Source organism: Schistocerca piceifrons, chromosome 10 (assembly GCF_021461385.2).
Source record: "Schistocerca piceifrons isolate TAMUIC-IGC-003096 chromosome 10, iqSchPice1.1, whole genome shotgun sequence".
Lineage (NCBI taxonomy): Eukaryota > Metazoa > Arthropoda > Insecta > Orthoptera > Acrididae > Schistocerca > Schistocerca piceifrons.
This window is the reverse complement of record NC_060147.1, coordinates 36,981,977-36,992,257: the sequence shown is the minus strand read 5'-3', so window position 1 is coordinate 36,992,257 and position 10,281 is coordinate 36,981,977. Positions and strand designations below refer to the sequence as shown.

Sequence of the window (10,281 nt, the reverse complement as noted above, 5' to 3'; positions counted from 1 at the left end):
CGTCGGTCGTCAAACTTCGCCGAACTGCCCTAACGGATACGTCCATCGTACGTTCCACATTGATTTTTGCAGTCAACTCCTGTAGTGTTGCTTGTCTGTTAGCACTGACAACTCTATGCAAACGCCGCTGCTCCCGGTCGTTAAGTGAAGGTCGTCAGCCACTGCATTGTCCGTGGTGAGAGTTAATGTCTAACATTTGGTATTCTCGGCACACTCTTGACACAGCGCATCTCGGAATACTGAATTCCCTAACGACTTCCAGAATGGAATGTCGGAGGCGTCTAGCACCAGCCACCACTCGGCTTCCACAGTCTTTTAATTCCTATCGCGCGGCCATACTCACGTCTGAAACCTTTTCACATGGATCACCTCACTACAAATGGCAGCTCCTCCAACGCACTGCCTTTTTATCCCTTTGTACGCGATAGTGCCGCCATTTGTATGTGTGCATATCGCTATTGCATTGCTCATGTCGTCTTAGTGCATTGGACTTCATAGGCGCCCGGGATTAGCCGAGCGGTCTTAGAAGCTGCAGTCATGGACTGTGCGGCTAGTCCCGGCCGAGGTTCGAGTCCCCCCTCGGGCATGGGTGTCTGTGTTTGTCCTTAGGATAATTTAGGTTAAGTAGTGTGTAAGCTTAGGGACCGATGACCTTAACAGATAAGTCCCATAAGATTTCACACACTTTTTTGGACTTCGTAATTTTATGCAGGGTTATAAATGACGGATTCTACTGTGTCGTAGTCGCAGGTCCTTCCGATTAAAGATGGTATTGAGCAAAACGTTGATTTCAGTCCTCAAGTTTAGAGAAATTTGGTATTGGACGACGTCATCGAAAATTAGTGCATAATGACTACTAACTGACAACCTCAGCTGCCGACAGGTGTTGTTGATATACCTCGATGTGGACAGCTGAAAATGTGTGCCCCGACCGGGACTCGAACCCGGGATCTCCTGCTTACATGGCAGACGCTCTATCCAGCTGAGCCACCGAGGACACAGGTGAATAGCGCGACTGCACGCGCGACTTGCACGCTTCCCGTGAAACTCACATTCCCAACTGTCCACAATTCTACATATGTATTGTACCTGTTCTTTCGAGAACAAGTTACTGCCTTCGTATATATAGTTAAAGGCTACCCAGCCATTGATCATCGTCTGTGCGAATGCGCACAGGTTGCCCAAACTCTTACGGGAATCACCAAAGAGTGCGCGAGTAATGAGTGGGTGGGCAAATGTCTATAAGGTACAATACATATGTAGAATTGTGGACAGTTGGGGATGTGAGTCTCACGGGAAGCGTGCAAGGGATAAGTCCCTGCAGTCGCGCTATTCATCTGTGTCCTCGATAGAGCGTCTGCCATGTAAGCAGGAGATCCCGGGTTCGAGTCCCGGTCGGGGCACACATTTCGAGGTATAGCAACAACACCTGTCGGCAGCTGAGGTTTTCAGTTAGTCATCATTTCTTCCAGGGAAAAGCTGCACGGTCATCAACAGTAACTGTTCTTTCGAGAACAAGTTACTGTCTTCGTATATATAGAAAATTAGTACGTTTTCCTCTCGAAAGCTGAAATGTGCTAGGAATTATGGTAACATTTCGTACACCTGTATTTTATTTTCATAGGAGGTGAACCAGTCAAACAATTTCATATTCGGTGCCCTTCTTATGATTCCATTGCAACAGTGACAATATTCGGCGTCTGACCAACATTTCAGTAATCTGTTGATTAAATACTGTCCCGTCTGTGAGATTCGTTTCAGCCGGCCGCTGTGGCCGAGTCATTCTAGGCCGTTCAGTCTGGAACAGCGCTGCTGATACGCTCGCAGATTCGAATCCTGCCTCGGGCATGGATGTGTGTGATGTCCTTAGGTTAGTTAGGTTTAAGTAGTTCTAAGTTCTAGGGGGACTGATGACCTCAGATGTTAAGTCCATAGTGCTCAGAGCCATTGGAACCATTTTGAGATTCATCATCATCATCATCATTTAAGACTGATTATGCCTTTCCGCGTTCAGTCTGGAGCATAGTCCCCCTTATAAAATTCCTCAATGATCCCCTATTCAGTGCTAACATTGGTGCCTCTACTGATGTTAAACCTATTACTTCAAAATCATTCTTAACCGAATCCAGGTACGTTCTCCTCGGTCTGCCCCGACTCCTCCTACCCTCTACTGCTGAACCCATGAGTCTCTTGGGTAACCTTGCTTCTCCCATGCGTGTAACATGACCCCACCATCTAAGCCTGTTAAACCTGACTGCTACATCTACAGACTTCATTCCCAGTTTTTCTTTGATTTCCTCATTGTGGACATCCTCCTGCCACTGTTCCCATCTACTAGTACCTGCAATCATCCTAGCTACTTTCATATCCGTAACCTCAACCTTGTTGATAAGGTAACCTGAATCCACCCAGCTTTCGCTCCCATACAACAAAGTTGGTCGAAAGATTGAACGGTGCACAGATAACTTGGTCTCGGTACTGACTTCCTTCTTGCAGAAGAGAGTAGATCGTAGCTGAGCGCTCACTGCATTAGCTTTGCTACACCTCGCTTCCAGTTCTTTCACTATGTTGCCATCCTGTGAGAATATGCATCCTAAGTACTTGAAACCGTCCACCTGTTCTAACTTTGTTCCTCCTATTTGGCACTCAATCCGTTTATATCTCTTTCCCACTGACATTACTTTCGTTTTGAAGATGCTAATCTTCATACCATAGTCCTTACATTTCTGATCTAGCTCTGAAATTTGCGAACTTTCAATCGAATCTACCAGCAAAACTAAGTCATCCACATATGCGAGACTGCTTATCTTGTGTTCACATATCTTAATCTCACCCAGCCAGTCTATTGTTTTCGACATATGATCCATAAATTATATGAACAACAGTGGAGACAGGTTGCAGCCTTGTCTTACCTCTGAAACTACTCTGAACCATGAACTCAATTTACCGTCAACTCTAACTGCTGCCTGACTTTAAGACCTTTAATTGCTTGGAAAAGCCGGCCGCGGTGGCCGTTCGGTTTTAGGCACTTCAGTCCGGAACCGCGCTACTGCTACGGTCGCAGGTTCGAATCCTGCCTCGGGCATGGATGTGTGTGATATCCTTAGGATAGTTAGGTTTAAGTAGTTCTAAGTTCTAGGGCTAAGTTCTAGCTCTGCATATGATGAAGAAATTGATGAAATGTATGACGAGATAAAAGAAATTATTCAGGTAGTGAAGGGAGACGAAAATTTAATAGTCATGGGTGACTGGAATTCGTCAGTAGGAAAAGGGAGAGAAGGAAACATAGTAGGTGAATATGGATTGGGGTTGAGAAATGAAAGAGGAAGCCGCTTGGAAAATTTTGCACAGAGCATAACTTAATCATAGCTAACACTTGGTTCAAGAATCATGAAAGAAGGTTGTATACCTGGAAGAATCCTGGAGATACTAAAAGGTATCAGATAGATTACATAATGGTAAGACAGAGATTTAGGAACCAGGTTTTAAATTGTAAGAATTTCCAGGGGCAGATGTGGATTCTGACCACAATCTATTGGTTATGAACTGCACATTGAAACTGAAGAAACTGCAAAAAGGCGGGAATTTAAGGAGATGGGACTTGGATAAACTGAAAGAACCAGAGGTTGTAGAGAGTTTCAGGGAGAGCATAAGGGAACAATTGACAGGAATGGGGGAAAGAAATACAGTAGAAGAAGAATGGGTAGCTCTGAGGGATGAAGTAGTGAAGGCAGCAGAGGATCAAGTAGGTAAAAAGACGAGGGCTAATAGAAATCCTTGGGTAACAGAAGAAATATTGAATTTAACTGATGAAAGGAGAAAATATAAAAATGCAGTAAATGAAGCAGGCAAAAAGGAATACAAACGTCTCAAAAATGAGATTGACAGGAAGTGCAAAATGGCTAAGCAGGGATGGCTAGAGTACAAATGTAAGGATGTAGAGGCTTGTCTCACTAGGGGTAAGATAGATACTGCCTACAGGAAAATTAAAGAGGCCTTTGGAGAGAAGAGAACCACTTGTATGAATATCAAGAGCTCAGATGGCAACCCAGTTCTAAGCAAAGAAAGGAAGGCAGAAAGGTGGAAGGAGTATATAGAGGGTTTATACAAGGGCGATGTACTTGAGGACAATGTTATGGAAATGGAAGAGGATGTAGATGAAGATGAAATGGGAGATATGATACTGCGTGAAGAGTTTGACAGAGCACTGAAAGACCTGAGTCGAAACAAGGCCCCGGGAGTAGACAACATTCCATTAGAACTACTGATGGCCTTGGGAGAGCCAGTCCTGACAAAACTCTACCATCTGGTGAGCAAGATGTATGAGACAGGCGAAATACCCACAGACTTCAAGAAGAATATAATAATTCCAATCCCAAAGAAAGCAGGTGTTGACAGATGTGAAAATAACAGAACTATCAGTTTAATAAGTCACAGCTGCAAAATACTAACGCGAATTCTTTACAGACGAATGGAAAAACTGGTAGAAGCGGACCTCGGGGAGGATCAGTTTGGATTCCGTAGAAATGTAGGAACACGTGAGGCAATACTAACCTTACGACTTATCTTAGAAGAAAGATTAAGAAAAGGCAAACCTACGTTTCTAGCATTTGTAGACTTAGAGAAAGCTTTTGACAACGTTAACTGGAATACTCTCTTTCAAATTCTGAAGGTGGCAGGGGTAAAATACAGGGAGCGAAAGGCTATTTACAATTTGTACAGAAACCAGATGGCAGTTATAAGAGTCGAGGGGCATGAAAGGGAAGCAGTGGATGGGATAGGAGTGAGACAGGGTTGTAGTCTCTCGCCGATGTTATTCAATCTGTATATTAAGCAAGCAGTAAAGGAAACAAAAGAAAAATTCGGAGTAGGTATTAAAATTCATGGAGAAGAAGTAAAAACTTTGAGGTTTGCCGATGACGTTGTAATTCTGTCAGAGACAGCAAAGGACTTGGAAGAGCAGTTGAACAGAATGGATAGTGGCTTGAAAGGAGGGTATAAGATGAACATCAACAAAAGCAAAACGAGGATAATGGAATGTAGTCGAATTAAATCGGGTGATGCTGAGGGGATTAGATTAGGAAATGAGACACTTAAAGTAGTAAAGGAGTTTTGCTATTTAGGGAGTAAAATAACTGATGATGGTCGAAGTAGAGAGGATATAAAATGTAGACTGGCAATGGCAAGGAAATCGTTTCTGAAGAAAAGAAATTTGTTAATATCGAGTATAGATTTAAGTGTCAGGAAGTCGTTTCTGAAAGTATTTGTATGGAGTGTAGCCATGTATGGAAGTGAAACATGGACGATAAGCAGTTTGGACAAGAAGAGAATAGAAGCTTTCGAAATGTTGTGCTACAGAAGAATGCTGAAGATAAGGTGGGTAGATCACGTAACTAATGAGGCGGTATTGAATAGGATTGGGGAGAAGAGAAGTTTGTGGCACAACTTGACTAGAAGAAGGGATCGGTTGGTAGGACATGTTTTGAGGCATCAAGGGATCACAAATTTAGCATTGGAGGGCAGCGTGGAGGGTAAAAATCGTAGAGGGAGACCAAGAGATCAATACACTAAGCAGATTCAGAAGGATGTAGGTTGCAGTAGGTACTGGGAGATGATGAAGCTTGCACAGGATAGAGTAGAATGGAGAGCTGCATCAAACCAGTCTCAGGACTGAAGACCACAACAACAACAAGTTCTAGGGGACTGATGACCTAAGACGTTAAGTCCCATAGTGCTCAGAGCCATTTGAACCATTTTTTTTCTTGCAAAAGTTTGCCTCCTATTCCGTAATCCCGTAGAACAGACAATAACTTCCTCCTAGGAAACCGGTAATATGGCTTTTCTAGATCTATAAAGCATAGATACAATTCCCTGTGCCACTCGTAACACTTCTCCATTATTTGCCGTAAGCTAAAGATCTGGTCCTGACAACCTCTAAGAGGGCTAAACCCACACTGATTTTCGTCCAATTTGTCCTCAACTAATACTCGCACTTTCCTTTCAACAATACCTGAGAAGATTTTACCCACAACGCTGATGAAAGAGATACCTCTGTAGTTGTTACAATCTTTTCTGTTTCCAGTGTTAATTGTGTATGTTCGTCACGACAGGCGATATCGAACTACGGACCCTCCCCCCCCCCCCCCCCCCCCTCCGACATCAGTTTCATACTGTTTACGGGAACAGGAACCGAGTTCCAGAAGTGGATGATGATGATGATGATGATGTTTGGTTGATGGGGCGCTCAACTGCGCGGTCATCAGCGCCCATGTAAATTCCCAACCTTTCCTCGGTGCAATCTCGCCACTTTCATGAATGATGATGAAATGATGAGGACGACACAAACACCCAGTCATCTCGAGGTAGGTGAAAAGCCCTGACCCCGCCGGGAATTGAACCCGGGATCCTGTGCTCGGGAAGAGAGAACGCGAGCGCGAGACCATTAGCCGCAGATTCCTGAACTGGAGTGTGCGCTCATTTGGCACTTGCTGCTAGATTAAAACTGTGTGTCGGACCAGGACTCGATTTCCGAAAAGCATTTGACTCAGTACCGTACCTATGCTTCTTGTCAAAAGTACGATTATGTGGATTATCAAATGTAATTTGTGACTGGATTGAGAACTTTTTGGTAGGGAGGACATAGTATGTTATCTTGGACGGAGAGTCATCATCAGATGTAGAAGTGTGTTGGGACTCTTCCTGTTCATGCTGTATGTTAATGGTTCAGTTGGCTCTGAGCACTATGGGACTTAACATCTTAGGTCATCAGTTTCCTAGAACTTAGAACTACTTAAACCGAACTAACCTAAGGACATCACACACATCGATGCCCGAGGCAGGATTCGATCCTGCGACCGGAGCGGACGCGCGGCTCCAGACTGTAGGGCGTAGAACCGCTCGGCCACTACGGCCGGCCTGTATGTTAATGGCGTCGCAGACAAGAGTAACTTCAGACTTTTTGCAGTTGATGCAGTTATCTACATCTGCATCTACATGGTTACTCTGCAATTCACACTGAAGTGCCTGGCAGAGGGTTCATCGAACCATTTTCATACTACTTCTCTACCATTCCACTCTCGAATAGCACATGCGAAAAAGGAATACTTAAATCTTTCCGTTCGACCTCTGATTTCTCTTATTTTACTATGATGATCATTTCTCCCTACGTAGGTGGGTGTCAGCAAAATATTTTCGCGTGCGGAAGAGGAAATTTGTGATTGAAATTTCGTAAATAGATCTCGCCGCAAAGAAAAGCGCCTTTGTTTCAGTGACTGCCACCCCAACTCGCGTATGATATCAGTGACACTCTCACCCCTATTGCGCGATAACACGAAACGGGCTCCCCTTCTTTGCACTTTTTCGATGTCCTCCGTCAATCCTACCTGGTAAAGGTCCCACACCGCGCAGCAATAATCCAACAGAGGACAGACAAGTGTAATGTAGGCTTATAAAATAAATAAAATAAATTTAAAAAAATGTTGTTTTTTTTAAATATGTTAATTATTCTATCTGTATGATGGTGATTGTGATTGCAATTGTATTTGCTTATCTGGAACGTGGACGTTTAATTATTCGTTATCAGACGCTTGACAATGGCTTTTTCGTAAAGGCAATGTTACTCGTAGTTGACCGTGAAATAATCTGAAATAATCGGACTTCGTAATTAAATCGTTTCCAAAGACTGCTGCGGTAGGTGCGGACTCATAATCTAAATCTCAATATTACAATAATTTGCCAGCCATGCCAATACGTCGTACAGAGGTGATTGTCTACTAAACATAAAAAGTTACACAGTTAGTTAAATCAGATATATTCAATGAATAAGCCTACAGTTCATAATCCTACTTACTTTTATAAATATAAATTCTTTACAGAATCGAGTGTCTAGTGTGGTTGCAACTCGCAGTATTCTTCTATAACATGAAATATGGCGGTGTGCCAGACAATAAAATAAAATACGTGCTTCTCGCACCACTTCAACCAGAGCTCTCCCTTTCTTAATCAAACATAAGAGTAACGTAATTGTGCTTTTGTTTTATCAGCGACACAGCGCTGCAGTTGTGTGCCATAGGCTTTATTTATTTGTCACTGATTATTTATTTAATTAATATTTCGCGTTTCCGAGGAAACTCACGCTCGGCATGCAAATGTGCCTTTATAGGCTGTCTCATTAGTGGGTTTGTCGCGTCTTCTAAGAGTTCTGCCAACAATGCGCAGTCTTTGTTTCGCCTTCGCCACAATATTATCTATGTGCTCTTTCCAATTTAAGTTGCTCGTAATTGTAATTCCTAGATATTAAGTCGAATTAAGATTTGTGCGATTTGCCGTACACCCAAAATTTGTGTGTTCAAATGTGTGTGAAATCTTATGGGACGTAACTGCTAAGGTCATCAGTCCCTAAGCTTACACACTACTTAACCTAAATTATCCTAAGGACAAACACACACACCCATGCCCAAGGGAGGACTCGAACCTCCGCCCAAAATTTACAGTATTTCTTTTAGTACCCATGTGAACGACCTCGCACTTTTATTTGTTTAGTGCCGATTGCCACTTTTCGCACCATACAGAAATTCTCTCTAGATCATTTTGTAATTGGAATTGACCGTCTGACGATTTTACTAGACGGCAAATTACAGCATCATGTGCAAACAATCTAAGGGGGCTGCTCAGATTATCAGCTAGATCATTTATGTAAATCAGGAACAGCAGTGGGTCTATGACACTACCTTGCGGAACGCCATGCTGGATCCCAACGGCCTCGCATCACTGGCAGTCGAGATGACAGGCATCTTATCCGCAAGGCTGTAACGGATCGTGCAGCCACGTCTCGATCTCTGAGTCAACAGATGGGGACGTTTGCAATACAACAACCATCTGCACGAACAGTTCAACGACGTTTGCAGCAGCATGGACTATCAGCTCGGAGACCATGGCTGCGGCTACCCTAGACGCTGCATCACACACAGGAGCACCTGCGATGGTGTACTCGACGACGAACCTGGGTGTACGAATGGCAAAACGTCATTTTTTCGGATGATTCCAGGTTCTGTTTACAGCATCATGATGGTCGCAACCGTGTTTGGCGACATCGCGGTAAACGCACATTGGAAGCGTGTATTCGTCATCGCCATACTGGTGTATCACCCGGCGTGATGGTATGGGGTGGAATTGGTTACACGTCTCGGTCACCTCTTGTTCGTATTGACGGCACTTTGAACAGTGGACGTTACATTTCAGATGTGTTACGACCAGTGGCTCTACCGTTGATTCCATCATTGCGAAACCCAACATTTAAGCAGGAAAATACACGACCGCATGTTGCAGGTCCTGTACGGGCCTTTCTGGATACAGAAAATGTTCGACTGCTGCCCTGGCCAGCACATTGTCCAGATCTCTCCCCAATTGAAAACGCCTGGTCAATGGTGGCCGAACAACTGGCTCGTCACAATACGCCAGTCACTACTCCTGATGAACTGTGGTATCGTGTTGAAGCTGCACGGGCAGCTGTACCTGTACACGCCACCCAAGCTCTACTTGACTCAATGGCCAGGCGTATCAAGGCCGTTATTACGGCCAGAGGTGGTTGTTCTGGGTACTGATTTCTGGGGATCTATGCACCCAAATTGGGTGAAAATGTAATGACATGTCAGTTCTAGTATAATATATTGTCCAACGGATACCCGTTTATTATCTCCATTTCTTCTTGGTGTAGGAATTGTAATGGCCAGCAGTGTATTTTGCGTTTATTTTTAGTGGTTTTGGCTGAAATTGTTTTGAGCCTCGCTACAATGACCTTGTGTCACTAATCCCTGTATCCGTCATGACGCTCTCTATCAGATAAGGATTATTTGTGGCTAAGAGGTCAGGCGTGTTTTCGCAACCATTTACGGCTCGTGTGGGCTCATCAACATATCGACTGAGCTATACAAACACGAGTAACGACGTGCCCCCACAACTTTACTTCCGCCAGTACATCTCATACCTTCCAAACATCCCGCGAGATATACAGGAGAACTCATGTGAAATCGTGTTTGGGTAGCAGACTGGTAGAGATTGATGGGGGGCTGTAGATAATTTCATGCGGATTTCTCTAGTTTTTGAATGTTATGAAAGCGGAAGCGCCTTTGTACTGTTTGAAGTTGTAAGCGCGCTGTGGCATCAGAGATACTGTTTCGCCTGGAGGCCTGCTTGAACCATCTCTGCCTAAATGCCGGTTCCCACTAGAGCGCGGCAGCGCGGCGTGCGGCAACGGCAGCGGCAAGCGTTTTCCGCTTTGAC

At 44.1% G+C, this 10,281-nt stretch overlaps 1 non-coding gene across 1 annotated transcript; it reads right to left on the bottom strand.

Moving 5' to 3' along the window:
- Positions 1-923: 923 nt before the first annotated feature.
- Positions 924-997, bottom strand: Trnat-ugu. Its single transcript has one exon. It is a non-coding gene; the product is annotated as a tRNA-Thr (tRNA).
- Positions 998-10,281: the final 9,284 nt, after the last annotated feature.